The sequence below is a fragment of the Phoxinus phoxinus genome (genome assembly GCF_949152265.1).
Source record: "Phoxinus phoxinus genome assembly, chromosome: 2".
NCBI lineage: Eukaryota > Metazoa > Chordata > Actinopteri > Cypriniformes > Leuciscidae > Phoxinus > Phoxinus phoxinus.
Window position 1 is genome coordinate 13,807,505 of NC_136877.1, and position 23,484 is coordinate 13,830,988.

At 36.4% G+C, this 23,484-nt stretch overlaps 1 protein-coding gene across 9 annotated transcripts in view; it reads right to left on the minus strand.

Annotated features, from left to right (window-relative positions):
• Nucleotides 1-22,822, minus strand: part of LOC306991567 (receptor-type tyrosine-protein phosphatase delta) — a 158,912-nt gene extending 136,090 nt beyond the window's left edge. For all 9 annotated transcript variants that reach the window (XM_079599545.1, XM_079599542.1, XM_079599540.1 and 6 more), the window contains exon 1: nucleotides 22,507-22,822. The gene's annotated coding sequence lies outside the window, so the exon portion shown is untranslated. The remainder of the gene's footprint in view (nucleotides 1-22,506) is intronic.
• Nucleotides 22,823-23,484: the final 662 nt, after the last annotated feature.

Below are 23,484 nucleotides of genomic sequence, written 5' to 3' on the forward strand. Positions count from 1 at the left end.
CAACCCGAAAAAAGTCATATAACTATTCCAATGACTCCGAAGCTAAATGCGCTCGTTGTATGTGTGTAGCCTGCATATGGTATTTTGACCAGCTGAGAACTCGTGAAGAGCTTATCAAATGTGTAAAGGAATCCCTCCGTCACACACACAAACGAAGATCTGCTGCGGGGAGCTGTGGTTCTGATCCCTGTACCGAACTTTAATGAACAAGAAAAAACAGGTATGCTTGAGCATTCTGTCCTTTTTAGGGTCTCATCTTCCCATTTTTGGTTAGTTAACATGTCTTTGGTCCGTGTTGCTTTCATATAACATTCGAACCGCACCAGAGTTCGTTTGGAAGAGGAACGAGACCCAAAACCTGGAAACGAGACCTGAAAAAAGTTACTTAGAGCACCTTTAACTTAGAATTACACAAATCACATAATGATGCTACTTTGGTGCAATCCGATTGGAACAAAATGTGTCAACAAACAAAATAAATTGGAAAATTGGAGAAAAAAACCCTAAAATGTATCAATTAAAACATTAGCAACGAAAAAGTTGCTATTTAGTACATTTAAAATATGTGGGGAAAATTTGACAAAATGCACACAACAAGTGAAAAATTTGAGGTTATCACAAAAAATGTGTTCATTAAGCCCTCGTCTAGCAATCCCACTGCTCCAAATAGTAATTAAACATCTAAAATGATATTTGTTTTTATGTTTTCAGAGAGTTCCTCCTTCCTTAATATTTCCTTTGTTTAAATAATCCATGAAAAAATGCCTTTTTTCTCTGCTGGCTTCTCTGCGAATAGTGCTTCCCCTCAGCACAAGTATTGGTACTGTTGTTTGGTATTGTTGTCAAGTTTGGTAACCGCAGCATTCCAACTTTGTGAATATTCGTAGTGAATTCTCGGTGGCATGACAGGCAGTTTCCCTAGAATGCAAACTTTAACATATTCACAAGGTCGTAGCAGCCTCCCCTATAACCGTTATTAAGCAGGCGGCTCTCTGTAAGTGAATATTAAAATGACTTTAAATGAATATTTCTGTAATGCACCATGTTAGAAGGTTCACTGTATAATTTACAATATTAGCAGAGGGAGAAACTCAAAAATATTAAATAATGAATCATGATTGAATCCAAAAAGAGCTTGTGAATAGGAATTAGAATAAAACTGAATGGGGGATTCTGTATCAGTACACAGCTCTATAGATCATGATGTACAATTGATCAAATCTTGAAAAATACATAACTTTCTGATTTTCAGACTGAGGCAGAGACAAGCTCTCCTGTCACTTCTCATATCCATCACATTAAACGTTTTGACTCTGAGTGACATAGAGAGCCCAAAACACTAGAGAGCCTAAAAAGTTAAAAACTACTATAATATGCATCTTCATTTCTACTACAGTGATATGTTCAAGGACTTTGTAAAAAAAATAACATCCCAAATAGAAAAATCACATTTATCCTGCTGAAAAGATGTCTACTCACCAAGGCTTTTATTTGATCATAAATACACTAAAACAAGTTTTACAAAATTACAATTCATATATTTAGCCTATTAATGTTTGAACCATGCAGATAATTTATTGTTATGGAGTGTATTCTCTGAAGCGCTGTCAGGGACTTTTGTATTTATTTTAACTTTGTGTATTTTTGTTTTGTTTTGTTTTGAATGTATTTAATGTTTATGTTTATTCATTCATTTACTTTTCATTATCAAAATTGTAAGTAATGTTATGTAACAGGGTCATTCCATGTCAACTCATCCAGAGGTCGAGACTAACCAACATTTAGATTTTTGATCATTTTTGTCTGGTGAAAGAAATACATAAATGAAGAAAGCCAAAATATGTCATGGATGTATAATTATTGAGTAAACCACTATTTTGTAGAGGGGGGTCAAAATGACCATTTTCACAATTTTCATTTGGCGCCAAATTACAGGGGGGTTAAAATAGACTTCAGAAAGATGGCAGCATCATTATATTAATGAGTAGGTCTATTAGTCAAATCTGTTGACATTAACTATCTTTATTGCATTATGTGCCAACAGTGAAAGTTCACAAATGGGAAAAATCACTTCTTGTGTTTTTTGCCCCAAGTTTGCAAGCTTGTAAACTCAAAAAAGTATTGTATATTAATATTCTTTTTTATATTTTGTTTTTTAATTAACATTTCTTTAGCTATCTTCATTTTAAAGGCCCCATATGGTTAAATCCCAGAGATGTGGAGATCGTAATGCGGCTCCATGAGTAAATTGGTCAATACACATTTTCAGTAGTCAAAAAAAAGAAAAGAAGTGGGACACTTTGTATACAGTTAATATCAAACAAATAATGATGAAACTTTCATCATTTTCTAATAAAGATTATTAACATTTTCTAATAGATTCTAATAAAAAAACAATTGCATAACATACCTGTCTGAGTGTCATAATTATTTTATTTTTTCAGAAGTTTACATGTCTGTACCTCAAGAAGTGTTAAAGATAAAATATTTTAGATTATTGTTCCAATGAAACCTTTCGTTTGGAATGTTAATTTATAATATTTTACACACTTTGTACAGCAATATCTTATTGCATAATTTAACAAGTTATTGCATATCACATTTTTTCTTCACTATCATGCAGCCCTAATAGAATAATAGCCCAAAATAGTAGCTGTTATTTCAAATATAAATATTTTGTAACATTATAACTGTATTCACTACAACTTTTGATTAGTTTAGTAAAAATATAATAAATAAATAAATAAAAAGAATCAGTAAAACTTTAAAGTAATGTCCCATTAGTACTATGCATTAACTAACCTTAACAATGAGCAATACATTTGTTACAGTTTTATTAATCTTTGTCAACATTGGTTTTGCAAACATACAATTTCTACGATGTAAATGTTGTAAAAGATTAATAATTGCTTTTGAAGTATCTTCCATTACTTTAGTATTACTTTTACTGTTTATAGTTAGTTTATTGTTAACTAATGGAAGCTTATTATAAAGTGTAACCTAAAATTTGACTGACCATTGTAATGTATAAAGTTTGAATTACAGTTAGAATTTGAATTACAGTTAGTGTATTTGAATCAATCCATTTCTCTATTGAAATATGAGATGAAGAGATATCAAGGGGAAAAGAGTGAGCAGATGATCAGTGCAGGAGATTCTTACTGAATGAACCCTGAAAACAAACCACAGCTAACAAGAGATTGAAAAGATGCCGCCTGTGCATCCAGTAAAAAGAGACGGTCAAACATTTATCACACACACACACACAGCTTTGTAAATCTCTCTCGGTCTGATAAGGTGGCAGCGAGCGATGAAATGGAGTTTGCCAAAGCCGATTCTCTAGGGTAAGATTAGCCGAGCGTGTTTCCACTGGCCCGTCCGCCGCTGAGGGACAGAGATTTGTTCGGATTTCCTTTCATACGGGTCTGTAATGCAGCAGAGTTGTGAAGAGAACAACGTCTGTTTAATGTCGTGTGTCTGAGGTTGGAAATGAGCTGCAGAGACTCATCAATAAAACTGACTACAAACAGTCAACAACTAATGATCATTATGTCAATCTGTGGTCTGAATACCTCCACTTTACAAATGGAAAGTATGTGTAGTAAATCCTAAGCATACACAATAATATTAACTCAATTTAGCTTGGATAAAATAAAATAATGCTTTATCACATTAAATTGTGTGTGTGTGTGTGTGTGTGTGTGTGTGGGGGGGGGGGGTATAGTATGTCTTTAGCATAAATATTTATATTTGATTAATATCCTTCATTTATTTCTAAGGAAATAAATAAATAAAATGAAATATCAATAGTTGCAGAGCTATAAACCAGTAACTCAAGCATCATTGAGCAGCGCTCGGCTCGGCTCTGGTGACACGCATGTGGGCGATTTCACAGTCAAAGCAGAAACACATTTGTGTGCATACAACCCATATGCGCTTACAGGTGCACAAACACACACACGCACATGCACACACACACGCACACATGTGGGGTTTTCATGTTTTATGGGGACATTCTAGGGGTGTGCAATATAATCTACGATCATATTGTGATTATTGTTTTAACGTGCGATCTGACAATATCGAGTATGTCCCTTACTTTACAAAAACACTAGAGAGTGCGTGCATACAATACATGATGTTGCCTTAGTAGGTTAGACTAGTGTGCTTGCTCATTTAGAATGCACAATTTTTCTGTGTGATTACAAATGTGATATTGATTTTAAAACAGTTCAATAAACAAGAAGTTGATATGAAGTGACGTAAGCTTAATTTTAGACCGAGTATTGGCTGTTTAATACTCTGCTCAATAGTTCAAACATCTGAGCAACACACAGGTGTTTCATTACTGAATGAACAAATCGTTTGAATGAATGATTCAATGACTCACTGATAATGCTTCATTCCTGAATGAATCAGCCATTTGAATGAATCTGTTGAAACTCAATGACTCACTCAATAACAGTGACTTGCTGCCACCTACTGGCAGCTTAATTTCACATTTAAAGTATCTTCATTTTTTCTTTTTCTAAATCTCTATCAATATTCAACGTTTTGTGCTTAAAACATCAAAACATTATGTATGCATTTGTAACTGCAGGTTAAATGCATTAATTTGCCTCTGATCTGCATTAAACAGTATGTGCAATGCATCTAAATGACAATTCAGAGGCAGCTTCTGTGTTTCCTCTGCATTGCAAACATGAGTTTTGTTCATTCTGATTTCATTTGATTGGTAACAGCCCTATTGTGTCTTATTCTAATTGAATGTATTGATTAAATGTAAGAATTTGACACAAAAGATGATGTATACATTTAATTAGGTAAAAAAAAAGCCATTATAAAAGGTAAAAATCAATTTAAACTTATTGGAAAAGATGATTTCTGTCACTGCTGCGAACTGACCACAGAATATGAAGAATATCAAAAGCTTTGGGAGTCAGCTGTCCAGTCCTAAACCTGCCAAGGTACCAACACAATAAACACACGCAGCAAAATAACGTCTAATTATCGATATCGATAAAGTCCCAGAAAAAACGTTGATATATAATTTGTCAATATCGCACACACTAGGACATTTCATAGACATAATAATTTTTTTATTGTACAAACTGTATTCTATCTGCTAACCATAAACCTAAACACAACTCTCACAGAAAACTTTCTGCATTTTTACATTACCAAAAAACATAATTCTGTATGATTTATAAGCAGTTTTCCTCATAGGGCCCAAAGATGTCCCCATGCACAAGGACAAAGATTTCAGATTTTGCCATCTTTCTAGGGGCATTTTGTCCTAATAAAGTAGGGTGTACGTGAACCACAAACACACACACAAGTTTGGTCTGCTCTACTTGTGAGGACATTCCATAGGCGTAATGGTTTTTATACTGTACAAACTGTATATTTGATCCCCTTACACTGCCCCTATCCCTAAACCTACCCATCACAGGAAACATTCTGCATTTGTACATTTGTAATAAAACATAGGTTTTTATGTATTTTAAGCTATTTGAATTATGAGGACTCATGAAATGTCCTCATAAACCACGTTTAAGTTGTAATACACGTCATTATACAAATTTGTATCCTCATAAATCACATAAACGAGCACACACACACACACACACACACACACACACACACACACACACAGAGAGAGAGTGAACGATTACACAGATGATGCAGTGAGATTGCTTTTGTTCCCCTTTAGAAATGCTAAGTTTTTTTTTATTATTATTATATTGCGTCTTATTAGTAGTCGCACGGGAAGTCATCCATTCAAAATTATATGAATTACAAAATGATCGTGACAAGCATAAAATGCAGAGCTTTTGGGTTTGGTAAATATCTTTCAAATGTATTTCTCATCTTGTCTTTCAGTATCAGGATGATTTGAAAGAGGAAAGGAACGTTGAGCTAGTCGAGCTGAAACTTTTGATTCACTAGCAGCACAGCAGCACTACGTCTCTCCTGTCAGCAAGAGTGAACACGCTAAATTAATGAACTGCGTTTTGTTTGGAAATGCTCTGTACGCCGTATGATATATTGCCTTTCAGGTTCTCTTTTGTCTCTCGCAGAAGAGCCATTGTTGCCGCTTCTGTTCGGCTTTACATTTCCTGAGCAAATGAGTCAGAAACGCAGGCTTGCTGTATTGACGCCATGCAAATCTTGCCCCAATTCTGTAAACAAAAGCCAAACGGCTCGTTTGGCTTCAAGCGCCTGACCCTCGTCACGCTTGTGCGGATCTCATTCGGACCTTATTCTTTTGTTAAAGCCCTTCAGAGACTCTCAGAGATACTTTGTCACGTTTACCTGAAACGCTCGGCCTCGTATGTTTGTGTTTAGCTGCATATTTGGGCCGTTTTCTCCAAGCACAGACTGACGTCAGAAAGACAAGCAGCCCGTTTGAAACTGGAAACATTTACTGAGGAGAAATAGCAGCTAATTCTGGATGTGTTATTCTCTCGTCTGCTTCACATTGTTTTTGGAGAGAGGACGTCAACAGACCGCAGACTGGTGAAGAAACTGACCTCATTTACCACACACACACACACACACACACACACACACACACACACACACACACACACACACACACACACACACACACACACAGTATGTACTTTGCACACTACATGAGTTATTGTCTGTGCACTGATGCTCAGATGACTATACTGCATTTGTCAGAAAGTGCCAGACATCAGAGCGCGACGTACTGTATCCCACAATGCAATGTGCTCAATCTTCTATTCCCAGTGTGGTGATGAATATAGTGGATATATCTCCTTTTTGACTCATTAAATCTTTCTGACAACAGTTCAGACATTTATACAAGGAATTTAACTGAAAATGCAAACAACCATTTGTATCTTAGTATTTATATTTCATACTGTAGCCTAAATGTGACTCTCACAACGCTGCCAAGAACATGACGTATTTTCTTTCAAAAAGAAAATGGTTCCCAACTCTAGTTCTGGGGTCTTTACTACTGAGCTTATGAGTTAAATCAAGAGTGTTTGATTAGGGAGACATCTCAAATGTTCAGTAAGAATAATTCAGTCTCTGAAAAAAGCAAGAAAAAAAAAACATCTCAAATCATCGTTTGCAGCAAAAGCATCAAACAGCCCTTCGGCACTTAGCAGTGGTCAAACAAAAAATGCAAATGTCGAATGGAAAGGGAATTAAATGCCACATGAGTCTGATGAATGTCAAACAACAGCAGGTGAATCCAGCGGCATGATGGGAGATAATCGAATGTCTGATATGTGAACAGCCTGTAAATCACTGGATCTTCACTGAACACAGTAGTTCATCTACTGGATGCATAAGTCTGACCTCAGAGCGGTCTATGTTCTCTCTCTAACACACACACAGACAGAGAGAGAGAGTAAAGTACCAGCAAATGTGCCAGACGGAGAGAGTTTGATCTGTTGTTGTTGTCTGATTTGACATCAGTTCACTGTGGCCTTGAGTTAATTAGTGAACAATAATAAACAAACACATTTAACAAGAGCTGCAGAACCTACAGACAGCACAGCGCTGACCTATGAGACTGTGTGTGTGTGTGTGTGTGTGTGTAAGTGTGTGTGTGTGTGTGTGTGTGTGTGTGTGTGTGTGTGTGTGTGTGTGTGTGTGTGTGTGTGTGTGTGTGTGTGTGTGTGTGTGTGTGTGTGTGTGTGTGTGTGTGTAAGTGTGTGTGTGTATGTGTGTGTGTGTGTGCGTGTGTGTGTGTAACTGTGTGCACTGTATGATGTTTATCAATGCTATTTTAACAGCATATTTTTAATTAAAAATAAATAAATAAATGTATATATATATTTTTTTTTTCAGTTTTTTTCTTTACTAGATAAAATTCTTAATAGCCAGAAATGAAAAAGCTGTAATGTTGATAAAAAGAAGAATTTCGGCCCGGGAATGAGGGTATTGCGCATACTTTTACACATTACCGCAGGTTTCGTGATTATAAAGCGGGATATTCCCACAAAAATGTATGCACTAGCACGCAGGCTAAATGAGTAAATAAATGAGTAAATAAATTAATTCATAAATTAGTAAAAATTAATCAAGAGTGCTTTTGCTCTCATTTCGGGGCTCATTGGGGCTAGAGTTGCATCATCTCTTCATTATTTGCATGCCGTTTTAAGTCTTGCGAATTTAAACATTCGAGCAATTTTACTTAACTCTTTCCCCGCCAGCATTTATTTAAAAAAAAGTATTTGGTCATTTTTTACAAAAATGTCATGGCCCCCAGAATATTTTGTTTTATTTTGAATATCTGAACATGCAATATATCAAAAGAAAGAACAGATCATCTGCTTAAAAAAAAAATCTGTTTATTTCTAGCTTCATGCATTTTTTTATCAACACTAAGTAATGTGTAATGCGTGGCGCATCGCATCGCAAGTGCAAGATGAACATTTGTCGTTAAAAAGGGTTAAATGTAAAACATTTTAAGAAAATGTCCGATCGTTTCGCTAGATAAAAACCTTATTTCTCGGCTGGGATCGTGTCGAGCCTTTGAAGCTGCATTGAGAAAGACATTTGAACCGTTATATGGTTGGTTGCCATTGAAGTCCATTATATGGAGAAAAACCCTGGAATGTTTTCCTCAAAAAAATTTATTTTCGACTGAAGAAAGAAAGACGACATGGGGGTGAGTAAATTATCAGGAAATGTTCATTCTGTACTAATCCTTTAATACTTAACAGATTACATCCTTAAGTATATTATTTTAAAGTAGAGTATATTCTGACCATAAGTACCTATTTTAAAAGTGTGCTAAAGTGTAGGCCTACTTCTATTCCCCCAGGGACGGACAACAGCTATAAATCATTCACACTTTTACTGGAAATGGATGATATTCATTCATCATTGTAACGGATGTGCAAAAGACTATCACACATCATTCACACACTTCACACTAAATATCATCTGTGTAAACCAGCTGGAAAATATGAACTTCACATATGAAATCAGCAGAATACACAATAATCACGTTCAAGTATTTCTGTCAACAAAAACTAGACAACAGCTGGTATTACTTTAACTAGAATATTCACTGAGTGTGTGTGAGACAGTTAATGTGCCACTTGAGCCACTCATCTATTTCTGTAGTCCTGCCGATAACACACACACACACACACACACCTCATCTATTTAGGGGTCTTCCCACAGGTTTCTATAATTACTCAATTGAACTTTACAATGGTAGCTTTTGCAGTATGAAAAAATATAAAAGGCTTTTTCCAAAACTTTTTGCATAACAAAATAAAACATGGAACCACAAGAAAGATTGTGAGAAAACATAAAATGTGCACACTATTGTCGTGCAAATGAGTCGTGAGTTTGCAGTCTCAACTATGAAATAACAATCATCACATCTATAAACATACAGTGCCACCAGTACAGAATCAAGAGTAAGACCTAAGAGAAATTACTCTTGAGCTGCTCCATGTAATACATTAAAGAATCACACGTTTTCATAAGGACTGAATCAGTCTGATGAATCTTTCTGATGTCTGGAGTCAACATCTGGCTCACTCACTGAACCACGAGTCAGGGACATTTAACTGCACATTATGTTCTGGGAGCTTTAAGTCAATAAAACTAATATCAGCATCATCATTGATTCTTCTCAAGTGTGTCATTTATGTGTCAACAGAGTCACAGAACGGCACAAATAATCACTGTTTTCAAACAGATTTCCCTACTGTTGTCTACCTTTGACCATGAAAGACAAGCTATGGACTGATAAAATAATATCAAAATTAAACTTTAACACCACATAGAAAGAAAAGTAAAACAAATGTAAAGTGGAAAAATGTCATTCAAATTGAACTGTACTCAATCTATAGATCAGTGAACGGATTCACTTCAAGCTTTCAGTAAACACACACACACACACACTGAACTAAAAAAACACATCATAGTCTGCAGTATATATGGTTTAAATACGGCCTGCATAATACAGCCATCCTAAAGACAATAAAAAATACTGTACACAAATAGTTTATTTTATTTATCAAACTATGTTCTAAACATATAGTGTTGTCACACTTCTGGATGCTTCTAAAGTTAAACACAAACACACACACATTTTCCTTACAAATATGATCATTTAGAAAGTGACCTTGTGCATTTCAGCGTGTGTGTGTGTGTGTGTGTGTGTGTGTGTGTGTGTTTCTATTTGTGGCTTGAGTTCAAGTATCAGTGTCACAAAAACATCTGAAACATTTACAATGGCTTAATACACACACACACACACACAAGCTTTTGCCCAGCGGCAGCTAATTTTGCGTATCCACAGCGGGCGACCTGTAGGACATGTTGAACTGAATTATTCTGTGCGCTGTATTTGCTTCAAGTGTTTTCAAAAATAAGCAGGACAAGAAACCTCATCAGACGACACCATTCGCCTAACAGTGAAAACAGTGAACTGAACGAAAACAGATCCATGGTAAAAGACTGTGAAAGCAGAGAGAGAGAAAGAACTGGGTTGAGTTGTGGTCCCTGATGGAGATCTGTATGAGTTCCTACAAATAAACGCAACAAGTATATGTATACAAAACAGTGTTTTTTTTTTTTTTTGCGTGCTTTTTAATAAATTAATATTTGTATTCACCAAGGATGCATTAAACTTATCACAAGTAACATAAACCAAAACATTATAATGTTTCAAACATTGTTCTTTGAACTTTCTATTTATAAAAGTATCATGAAAATCATGTTTTCCACATTAATAAGATGTTTATTGTGCAGCAAATCAGCATATCAGAATGATTTCTGAAGCATCATGTGACGCTGAAGACTGGAGAAAAACTAACTTTAGCTGGAATATAACATTATTCAAGAACCGCTATAAAGCCAAAACAATCTGTAACCTTAAATTATATGTTTATCTCTGTAAAGCTGCTTCAACAATCTACATTGTTAAAAGCGCTATATAAATGAAGAAAGAGAGAAATTATTGTATGCTGAAAAGTCAACTGCATCACAGGAATAAATTACATTTTACAATTGATTTATATAGAAAACAACCATTTAAAATTGTAATAATATTTCACAATATTACTGTATTTGTATTATATAAATGCGGCATTGGTGAGCAGAAGAGACTTCTAACCAGCCCTTAACTTTTGAACAGTAGTTTAAGTCAGTAAAAGCGCTTCATCAGTGTCAGTGAGATTTTCAAAATTGAACTTCATAAAAAAAAAAAAAAAATACATTTAAAAAAAAAGGCTGAAACGATCTACAAAAAAAAGTGTTGCTGAGGTCTGTTGAAGGTTCCAGCTGAATTTGCATAAACCATGAATGACAGTCCGAGATCATGTGATCACTGGCACACCGCCCAGCAGCCAATCAGATGCCAGGGTCTTTCCCACCCTGATTTCCGCTGGCAACAGTGATGTGCAGAATGAGGGAAATATTGAGTAGCCATGAAAACACACACACACACACACAAAATTACAGACTGTCAAAGGAAAGTCTTGCAGAGTTTCACAGCATGTGACGATGCCAAGAACATTATAGATCTCAAGCACATCCCTCGTCCGTTTGCTCATTCATTCTCGCATTGATCCGGTTGTGATGCGGTCTGGGTCGTGAGCTCATGTCCACTGCAGAAAAGAGTCCTGCGGTTCTGTGGACTCGAGCCCAGAGAGTGAAAGCCTGACAGGAACTCAAATGAAAGTTTCTCGCCCTGCATCTACATCTCCAAAAAACTCAAAACTGCTTGTTTCTCTCACATTTCTCCCAGTCATAGGTCAAGGCAGGTCACCATATCGCTTAATGTGGATGTGATGAGAAATACTCGAGTTCACCTGAAACTCTAGAGGAGAAACATCAGGAGACTCAAGTAAATGGGAGAATCGATTGAGATCACAGGATTTCCTTTTGTTTCATTAGACTGGACGGACGCTTAGAGATGAACAAGGGAAACTCCCGGGGTAGTCTGGGATATAATGCCTCAGGGGATTGTGGGAAATGCTTTCTTGTTACTCACCACAAAGTGTGTGTGTGTGTGTGTGTGTGTGTGTGTGTGTGTGTGTGTGTGTGTGTGTGTGTGTGTGTGTGTGTGTGTGTGTGTGTTATGGCACTCTGCTGTTGTGTTGCTCTAGTGCTGGTGTCAGTGTGTCAGTCCAGATTGTCGAGAAATAGACTTTCTGAGCAGTAAGACTAGAAATTAGACAGTATGAAAATGTTATATTATGATTACAGTGACCAAAACAAAACAGTATTGTTAAAATGTGCTGGAAATTTTCAAAAAGTACTGATACACACACAAACCATTTCACCAAGTTTTATGATGGAAACCAAAAGAACAAGAAATACAATTAGCGACACTGTTTTTTTCATAAACATTAAAATAATAACATTGACAACAACATTGGACATTTAAGATGATTTTCTATGGGAATCGACGTCACGGAATCTGTCATTAAAGTTATAAAAGTTACAGTATTAAGTCATAATATTCCTTTAATGTGTTTATTAGCATTCTGCAGTTGTACTTTATGCTATACTCTTAAAATCATTCTGCATTTAAAAACATAGACAAATAAAGGTTAGCCTAAAAGAATATTTATTGTCATAACTATTAGGATTTTCATGCCTTTGTGAAAAAAGTGCACTAAACTGTACTGCATGTGCATTTGTGAAGTATATAACAATATAACATTAATGAAATAGAATAAAGAGAGCACACTTTCATGACTGAATATTTCGACATGCTTTAAAGAAGTACACTTATTTTGATGTGTAAACATCAAACATTTGAACATAATTTGAACTTATTTGATATAATGTTTGAAGTTAATATATTTTAAATGTACTAAATTGCAAAGTGATAATTGCAAATATATTTAAATACATGACATCAAGTTTTAACAGTATATTTTAGTTGACCATAACTGCTTGTCAGCAGAATGCTTTCACCATATTTAAGTAGAAATAGAAGGAATTATGAAATCAAATTTAAACAGTTAATTTAGTCCTACTTAAGTGGGTACTTACTTAACAAAAAAAACACTATATACAATCACACTAAATTGAACTATTTTATTTTAGATTACAATCAACATGCAATTAAGGATCTGAAATCATTACATTCAGTTCACACGCAAGAATATTAGTTTAAAGTATATTATTTCTGTTTTAAGCACTCTTTTTAAAAGGATGGATTTTAGCTCATACTGAGAGAGACGGCACTGAACATTTACCAGTAGAAGCGTCAAAAAATCCCCTTATTCATATACATTTTAAGCTAAATTCACGATGATATAAAGTCTGTCATCTCTCTCGATCCGATCACTAAACTGCCCTATAAACACTGCGAGCAGGTGAATGAAGTGAAGTCAGTGTGTGTGTGTGTCGTGATGAATCGAGGTCTAAATGACGCTTTCTGGAATGTTGGAGATTTCTGGAATATTCCCGCAGGCTATTCCATCTGTTGGGAGAATGACTCCGCTGGGACGCGTTCCGGCTGCTGATTACAGCCCAGATATTTCACTCTCATCCCTGTCTGAATATGAACGTTCAGTGGCTCTGATTCCATGCAGTTACGATCACTCAACACACTGCTAATGAAAAACACAGACAAACTCATCCAGCTCTGAGCATGCTGAATCACCTGAGGTCAAAGACACTTACAGAACCACAAAACACCACGGGTATTAATCAGTTCCATACATGACAAACATGTGCACAAGAACTGGTTAACTAACATCAGCCCTCTCATGTCTGATGATTTTTACAGGTTTCTTGTCAACTGAATCTGATTTGCAAAAATTATTTTATTTTTTATCTATAATTTGCAGTAGTTAATCGGATTGTAGTCCATTAACTCACAGAATAAAGTTCACAAATATAAATAATCACTGAATCGTAAATAATCTTATACAACGGTTAGTTCCAATCCTTGATTCTGATTGGTCAATAGCTGTGTTTTATTCACGATAAAACACGGCTATGACCGCTTCACCCAACTGTTCTATGTGTCACTACACAACACCCTTAGCAACCACTCTTAGCAACTTAAACACAAGATTGATCTCATTGATATTGTTCATTGAAGCTATAGTAGAGTATTGTGAGAGATCGAGTAAGCGAGTGTACCTCCATTTACAGTAGATATAGCATTTTCCTTCAGGTCAGTCCTATATATTCATAATAAAAAAAAATCTGTTTGAATGTACGCTGCGATATCTTGTCCTTTTAACAGTTAAGGGGTTTTCCCGTGCCCATAGTCATCTGTCAGTTGCGTCTTCCTTCTCCGTGATCACAAGTTTGAGTCCTTTCAAAGTAAAAGTCTTCTCTACTGACTGACTCACTCATAAAGACAGTATTTGCCGCCATCTATTGGTGAAATAATGTATGTAACTTCTGTTGCCGTTCACGGTCAGGGACTATTTTTTCCAGCGGAAGGAAGGCTTTTAGTGATTTTACTTCAAGATAGTTGCATAGATACATATTTTTCGGCTTTAATAGTTGTATTGTGTGGTCGTGGTGACCGTTTTATAAAAGCAATAAGGTACTCGAAGCAAGTGCTGTATCGTGAATAACACTCCGCTTCGCGTCGTGCCTAACAACGCCCTTCAGCCGTGACTTATTCATGATACAGCACACACAGCCTCTCGTACATTATTGCTTACGTAAATAATCACTTGCTGTATATAAGCCAATAGATACAGTTACCGATATAAAAAGTCATACACCCTAAAAATGTCACAGATGAGAAGCAAACTAATGAATGTCACACTGCACACACACACACAATGCACGCTGTCTTTCTGTCTTCTCCGCTCGCCGGAGTTTGATGCTTTTGACGTTTCGTCTGGATTACAGTTCCTGTATCCTCATTCCCTCCATAATCCCACAATAATCCATCAAATAAACTGCTGCAGAGCTTACAAGAAAAAACGGTATGTGTGTGTGTGTGTGTTACAATCTCTCGAGAGACTCCAATCACTGTTGCTATTAAACCTTCATGTTACACATGATTATACATAAGAGTTATATTAAAACACATATGACCACAAAACATCATTCTGTGTGATTAAGCGGTTTTCCTCATGCGGACTTCTGGTATTACCATCCTTGATGGGACATTTTGTCCCCACACCATAGGGTTTACCAGGACCACATGCACACAAACACCTTTCTTTGTGAGGACATAGATATACACAATGCAATCTCTGGCTCCTTACCCTGACCTTACCCACCACAACTGACTACCCGAACCCTTACCCTAAACCTACCGGACAAAATGTCCACACTTATATAGGCTATAATAGATTGTGTGTATTAATCAACAGACTAGTTCTGAATCTGATTGTGAACAAACTAGTATTTAACATGACCTTTGCAAACTAAGTCCAAATAAACTAAAGTGATAAAGTGACATTCATTTTTAATTAATTGTATATTGCCAGCAGAAACATTGCAAGTCATATAATATTCACAATCACAAAAGCATGTGAGATGTCATATGTTGCAATGGATGTGTATTACAAGGCATTATGAATGTTTATGAAGCATTAAGGGGATAGTTCACCCAAAAATGATATTTCTGTCATTTACTCATCTTCATATCGTTCCAAACGTTGCAAAATAAATCCCACTGAATTCAACTTCAGTTCAGTTGCTGCCTTATTTTATTTATTTGTTTTAATCGATTTGGCTGTACAAGTCATTTCAACCATTTGTATCTAATCTTCATAATCATTTATAACTTATAAAAGTGGAAATTGGTTCAAATATTTTTAGGAGTACAAATAATTTCATATTGATGAATGACACTATTGTCTTTTTAGAGCTGCATTGCATCAGAAGTTGTCTCATATTTGATTGCATTCAATGTTTAAAGCTTGAATCAATAATTATGTAATTTACTGAGAATGTTACAGTGAACCTGTATGACTTTTTCACAAAAGAAAATGTTGAACAATGTTGGGAATTAAAGAACATTGGACCCCATTAGCTTTCACTGTATGAAGAAAAAAAAGGGGGGGAAACGTTTCGCAGGTTAACTTCTTTTGTGTTGCATGGAATAAATAAAGTCATACACGTTTGGAATGACATACGTGCGAGTAAATAGACTTAGACTTCCTTTATTAATGGTGATAAATGATGACAAATGATCATTGTTTTGGGTGAACTATCCCTTTAAGATGACCTACACATACAGGTCTGCAGTAAAGATTTCGTGAGGGATCAATTGACTGTCCACACTCAGTAAAACTACACATTTCTTTATGAGCGCCATAAAACTCCCCCTTTACTAACTGCTGTCTTTTTTCTGTGTTTTTCTGCCCGTCTCTCTCTGCACAACTATAATCTTCTTACAGCAGCTCAGCATCCATCGCTCATGATAAAGAGAGACAGAAACATGCAAATGCTCAAACTGTGTGTGTGATGCGCATTGAATATTGCATGGATATCTGGTCATATCTGATGCATGCATTTGTGTGCGGTTTCTGCACATGTGCAGCGTTCATGCATGCATCTGTGTGCAAGTGTTCATGCGTGCGAGTCGGCATGGTGTTGGTGTGTAAGGTGTTCATGCGTTTGCTAATGGAACTCATTCCTCATTTCACAGTGAGATGTGATTCCCATGAGAAACATAAATCACAGTCAAGCGCTCTGACTTCAGCTGTGTGTGCTCTGCAGTATTTCCTCTGATATCAGAGGCCGCTCTTGTGGACTTTGACAGCTCTGAGGTTCTGCTTCCTCTGGACACTTTCACTAGTTTACAGCTCACCAAATCTAAACCAGCGTCTCAGTCTCTCCCCGTTCATGAACAGTGATACAGTATTCAGCACTGTACGACCTAAGCTGTTCACTGGGATAGTCTCCCGTCTCATTCCCATGTATTTTTCATGCATCTCAGTTAAATAACTACTCATGTATAATGCATCCACATATAACTCAAGTCATTTAAGTCCAGCAGTATAACCCTAACCCTTATAAATACACTGATATATCTGTCATATATATATATATATATATATATATATATATATATATATATATATATATATATACACTGTCATTACTGGATGTTTCTTCAACTACACACTATTGAAGCTAAAACATATTTCCACCAAGTTAAGACTGGGAATTATTTTGAGTGTGTCGTCATATTTTTTATTAAAAATACAGTGTCTATTTACATCAAGCACAAAATAGCCCACCTTGTTGGCAGAGGCTATTTACACTAACTCCGCCCACTGACATCCGGTTGGGCCAGACAAAATTACGCACGGCGCTGTATTGTTAACAGTGGCAACGTGTACGTGGCAGAAAGTTGACACAAATCGACCCGAGTTCAAATCCGCCGTTTTCCGAACTTGCTCAACTCCCTTCTCCCATCACATATCAGATTGTAAAGGCATGTATTTTCAATAAAAATAAAGAAATATTTGAAACGTGTGTTTAATACTAAAAGTGTTTATCGGTTAGGAGTAGGGAGAGCTTTATTGTCAAAATTAGGCGGCATCCATTTAATAATTTTAATAAATATAACCATTTACACTACGTTATTATTGCATACCGTTTAACACTTAAATGCAAATATAGTGCATCTGAAAAATAGCTGAGGACACACTGCGCAGAAAATGCATAATCAAATTGTTCCCAAAATTGAGACATGCTTTATATATTAGGGCTTCAAAAGAACTCGCAAGAAGATAGGCTATAGATAAAGCATATAATGCAGCTTTCCCCATTTACAGGTATATTCTCCATCTGTAAATGTTAGAAGGTCATGCAAATATGAATGCAATAAGACTAAAATATAGGCTACATTTTGTTAAAATATTTGTTGTTGGGCATAAAATTTGCCATTTATGTAGAATTAAAAAATTTTACAAGTGTATTTTTAGAAAGATATGAAGAACATTACATTAGTCTTGACAAAATTTTGCTTTGCTACTTTTAAAAAGCTTTTTGTCAAGACTTTCCTAAAATATAAATTTCATCATAAAATATGAATCATGTTTAAAACTATTTATAGATTCTTGTCTGATTTATGTCAGATTTTTGTGATTTGTGATGTCATTTGATGTGACATGAATGACATTGGCTTGGAAATATTGTGAAATATTATTAAAATTTCAAATGACTTTGAATATATTTTAAAATATAATTTATTCCTGTGATGTCAAAGCTGAATATTCACCACCATCACTCCAGTCTTCAGCATCACATGAATAATGATAATTTTAATACTGATTTGCTGCTCTAGAAACATTTCTTATTACTATCACTGCTGAAAATGTTTTTGCTACCTCATTTTTGAGGATTCTTTGATGAATATGTTTTAAAAAAAACAGCATTTATTTGAAATAGAAATCTTTTGGAATATTATAAATGCTTTTACTGCTTTGATCAATTTAATGTTGTCCTTGGCTTGCTGAATATAATTATTATATGCTTTAAAAAAATGTTGTTTCTTTAATAATAGCCATTGGAATGTAACACTGACGATGATAACAGCTGCTCTCATCTTCACCCAACCAACCATTCAACACCAGTAAGAGAGATGACTGATCAATAGAGGAAGACTATCTGTCCATCCTGACCTGACCAGGAAGAATAAGGGAGGAATATTTAGCAGTAAATGAAAAACCAAGATAAACCAAAGAGAGCAAGAGTCACAAGTGAAGAGAAATGGAGAAATGGATTTTTTACAATAATATTTAAACCTCCCCAGATACTGTTCACTGATCATATACAGCTTAAGAACTACACTACCTATAATCCTCAAGAAAGACCCACCAATCAGAGAAGTCTTTGCAACCATGGAAATTGAAACTGCAGCAAATGAGCTCAGGACCCCCCACCCACTTCATAACACGTCATCATGAACGACATAATTGAGTCGAACAGTCACAAAAACACGTAGTGTCAATGACTAGAAGTCAATAGTTTCATACTGCACTTAAATAAGGCTGTGCCACATTTCTTTTTGGTCTTTTTCTCTGCCTGGATGTCTAAGCCGAAGCGATATGAGATGTTAAATGTTTATTGTCAAAGTCGCAATCACAATTTTTAACAGAAAAATCCCAATTAGTTTTTTCCTCAAATCACTGAGCATTAAAATAATGGTTTTGCACTCCAAAAAATTAAAAATGTCAGTTTAAAAAAATAAAATGAGGCCTATATATAATAGCCTATCCTATGCAAGTTATTTATTTTAAAATATTATGCAGCCCTGACCCCATTTTGTATTTTTTTTTTTTTTGTTTATTACATCATTCACTATGCTCAATGGGACTGTATAGTTTATATATATATATTTTTTTTTTTTTCAGATTTTTTTTTTTTAAAATGTTGTGACTTTTGCTGAAATGTTGTGTGATATCTATGGAGAGACTGCTGTAAAAGTGACGTTCACAGTTGTTGTGCTCTTTGTAGTGAGAGTGGTCCTCCGCTATCTCCTACGTCACACTGTGTCTCTTTCATCGGCTCTCTTCCCAATAAACAGGATTTATAGGAGCCATAATAAGCGTCCATACACCCTTCTCTCCTGATGCCTTTATCTGGAGTTTCACTGAGAATGAGCAATTATAAACTGGCCGACTTGATGTCATTAGTAATCATGGTATTCGTATGTGGAATAAACGCCTCGTTTTTTATACCGACAGACACTGAAAAGAAGTGCAAAACGGTGAGAGCTGGAATTGCAAAAGCCTTTGTGAGGGAACCGTTGCGATAATTCACACACAGAAACTTGCATTTTTCTTCTACACAAGGAATAGAAGAAAACAGCTGTTTGTATGACTGAAAGTCTGAAATGTGTAAAACTGTTCCTGTGCTTCTCTCATTTACTGAATTGTGTTTGTCACTGTGCAGTTCTTAGAAATCCCACAGAACAAAAACCTTGCATTAAACTTGCGTGAATGAGTTAACTGAGATAAATAATTCTGATTGTGTCAAACAATTTGATTCTCTCTCAATGAACACAATTTATGAATACAATTTGAAAACAATAAAATTAACTCATGAGTCTTCAGTTTGCCTCTAATATTGTTCATAGTCAAACAAATTATTATAAACGCAGTGTTTTAATTGTTTTGTATTTAAATGAATCCCATTATTGTTAGATTTGCTTGATAAACTTCTCCAAAATAACAAAATAACCATGAAGTGTAGCTAGTTTTAAACACATCTGTATCCCCGGCCCCTCTGCTTTACGAAGTCAACATCTGCTCTCAAATTAACTAACCCGTGCTGAGTGATGGATTCATTTCAAATAAACCGCAGCCCTGTGTCTTGCAACATTGTCCCCCATTATGCATTGTATTTCATGTTTACTGCATTTTCCACAAAACTGTATTTATTTCCCACATTTTGGTAACAAGGTCACAAAAAATGCAAACCTTCGAAGAAAATAAAAAGTCTCATATGTTGTGTGCTGAAGGTTAAATGCCTCCCGTCACTGAGATTTTGACGACGGAAAAAAACAGCATTTCTTGCTCTGTTATGATTATTATTAAACGTCACTGTACACCCCATAGAAAGTGCTGAATTCTAATTCGATCACCTTGGATCTTTCTCAGGGTCGTGCGGATCTGAAGTCGGATGTGAGCGGTCGGGTTTTGGCTGTGATCGTTTGGCAGATTACAGGCCCGATCATTCCCAGAAGTTCTGGCACTCTGTTCATTTTCTCAAACAAGTCGGCGCCCCATAATTGTAGACTTGTTTTGTTTTTTTATAGTTTTCGTTCTCTCAGTCTCTCTCATGTGGATTTGTTTTTTTTTTTCAGAAACCTTGACATTCCAGAAGATCTAGTCATGGACTTCTGAAAACATTCCTCTTTCCCCCCACTTCATTCTTTCATTGCCTTTCTGTTTTTCCATCATGTTTGGAATGTCATCGAGGGACTCGCAGCAATCAGGAACCTGAGGAAAATTTCCTTCTCAGCCAAATTCAGTCTTCCCGCAGAGGTCACGGAGAGTCTGTGGGAAAAATAACCTGGACGAGAGACTGACGGACTGGGGGGAAAAAAACGAGCACGATCTGCCATATCTGTGTTCTGGAAGAAATTAGTCTTCAACTCGAGATGTTCCTTATCATTTCCGATGGCAAACGTTTCCTCGTTTCAATGCCACAAGCGACACACACACACCAGCCGTCTAACCACATGTGTGTGTGTGTGTGTGTGTGTGTGATGGGGGCTCGACTGTATCGCATTTCAGCCAAATATGCAGTGCTCGGGCGTCATATCTGCTCCGGAGCTTCACCCCAGCGCACACAAGCGCAAACTCTGCCCCAACCAGCAAATTATTGTGTCTTCAGTCGCAAACGTTTTTTTGCCTGGTAGCTGCAGCGGGATTGGAAATCGAAGGCGTTTCCACAGCGTTAATTGTGGGATGTCGGACTGCAGTGGCAAGCACTGATTGTTTGGGCATGTGTGTATGAAACACACACACACACACACGAGATATCTAGAGCCAATGGACTGTAAGTGCTGATCGACTGCAGAACACACACACACACACAGGGCACTTTGGGCTCATTTTCATCACCTCACTGACTCGCCCCTTTATCGGCCCCTTTTAACCCTTTTACAGACGGGCGGCACTCGCTCCTGATGACATTAACGCTCAATTCATTTCCTCAGTTCAGGGGCCCCTAGCGGCCACACACGAGCGCAGTGAGAAAACACACAGAGACAGACAGTTAGGCGCTTATTATAACCATGTCAAACGTTATCTCAGAGTTCAGATGTTTTATCTACTTCCTTTGTCGATTTTTGGTAGAAAGTTCATGTAAAGTTTGGACGTTTTGAGGCAAAACCAAAATAGAAAAAGAAAGAAAGATAATATATGGGTGGGGGGGGGATGAAATATGATTAAGACTGATAAAGCAGAGCTTAGACTGAATATAAAATAACATTCTAAAACTATTAAGGAAAAGCCTCACAACCATCAGCGACAACATGATGATGAAGAAAAACCTCAATCTGACAAATAACCAAAGTCGCTTCGGTCTGTATTCTGGTCAAAGTGCTCAAACCTTTGTGATTTGTGTAATCTGACATGAGAAACATGATGAGCATTTAATCCAGCAGCAACAGGAGGCTTTACAAAACGTGTAGTAGCCTGTGTGTGTGTGTGTGTGTGTGTGTGTGTGTGTGTGTGTGTGTGTGTGTGTGTGTGTGTGTGTGTGTGTGTGTGTGTGTGTGTGTGTGTGTGTGTGTGTGTGTATATATATATGGCAAAAAAAATCATACTCACAGGCATGCTTAATATAATGATATAATGCCATATGTAACGTTACTGTCCAATAGTATTTAAAAACAGAGAAAATAATCTCATTCACTACTTATATTTGAAATCAACCTCTTAAATGCCTCATATATACTCTCACACTGTCATTAACACTTTATGTACTGTTATAACGTTATACTGTTACACACATGTAGTCACACACACACTTCTGTTGTGATTTGTAATGTTGCAAAAAGCCCAAAATCAGTTGAGAACGCGTTAAATGTCTTACCTGCTCACCATCATCTTCCTCATCATGGTGTTGTGGGAGTTCAGTTGAAAAGAGTTTATTCACATCCAGTGATAATCCAAACGCCGCTGCGCATTTGAACGGAGCGCGAGCGTTTCTCTTTTCGGTCTTTTCTGTCAGTTCTTCCGCGCGCCACGGAGTTTATCACACATACAAGTATATGGTTCTCCTATACGAGTTCCTCACAGCGCTTGTGACGCGCGTCGGCTGTGATCGGAGCAGTGCGAGCGGATCATCGCGGAGCGCGCGGGGAGAAGGGGAGAGCGCGTGCCGTCCGAAAGGCGCGTGCGGCGAGACTGCGCGCTCGAGCCCGAGCAGCACTGGAGAGGGACGGAGTAGGGAGTGACGTCACCCGCCCGCACCGAGTCCGGGCGCACGAGCGAAAGCTTTAAAGTCACCATGAAATAATATTAGAAGACAATACTTGATTTAAAAAATAATAATAATAATAATAATAATAATGTATGGGATACTGCAGTGTTTATTATAAATAATGTATCCGTGTAGGGTGCATAATTATTTCACAAATAAATAAATAAAATAAAATAAATAATATAGTTTATGGCTGTAATATTTGTTCAACGAAATGCACTTTTTAAGTCCATCAAGCAAATTTTTTTTTTAACAATTAGCCAAAGTTCAAGTATGTGCAGTTACTGTAGCTATAATGTATTTTGCCAAAACGAATCGTTACTGAAAATTCTGGAACAGTCTGCTATTGCTACGGCTACCTCCTCTTCACGTGTTTATTTGGTTCTGGATAATAATTTTTTTAAAAGTTGTGTTACTAAGCATATGATAATTAGACTGTATGGCATAATTTTAAGACACTTTTTTTACTTCGTCTGCATTATCTGATTGACTGATTTATTGAAATATTTTTTTTTAAGAAAAATTGCTTTAATTTAAATAAAGGACTTTATTAAATAAATACTGCTTATTTATTCATTCATTCATTCC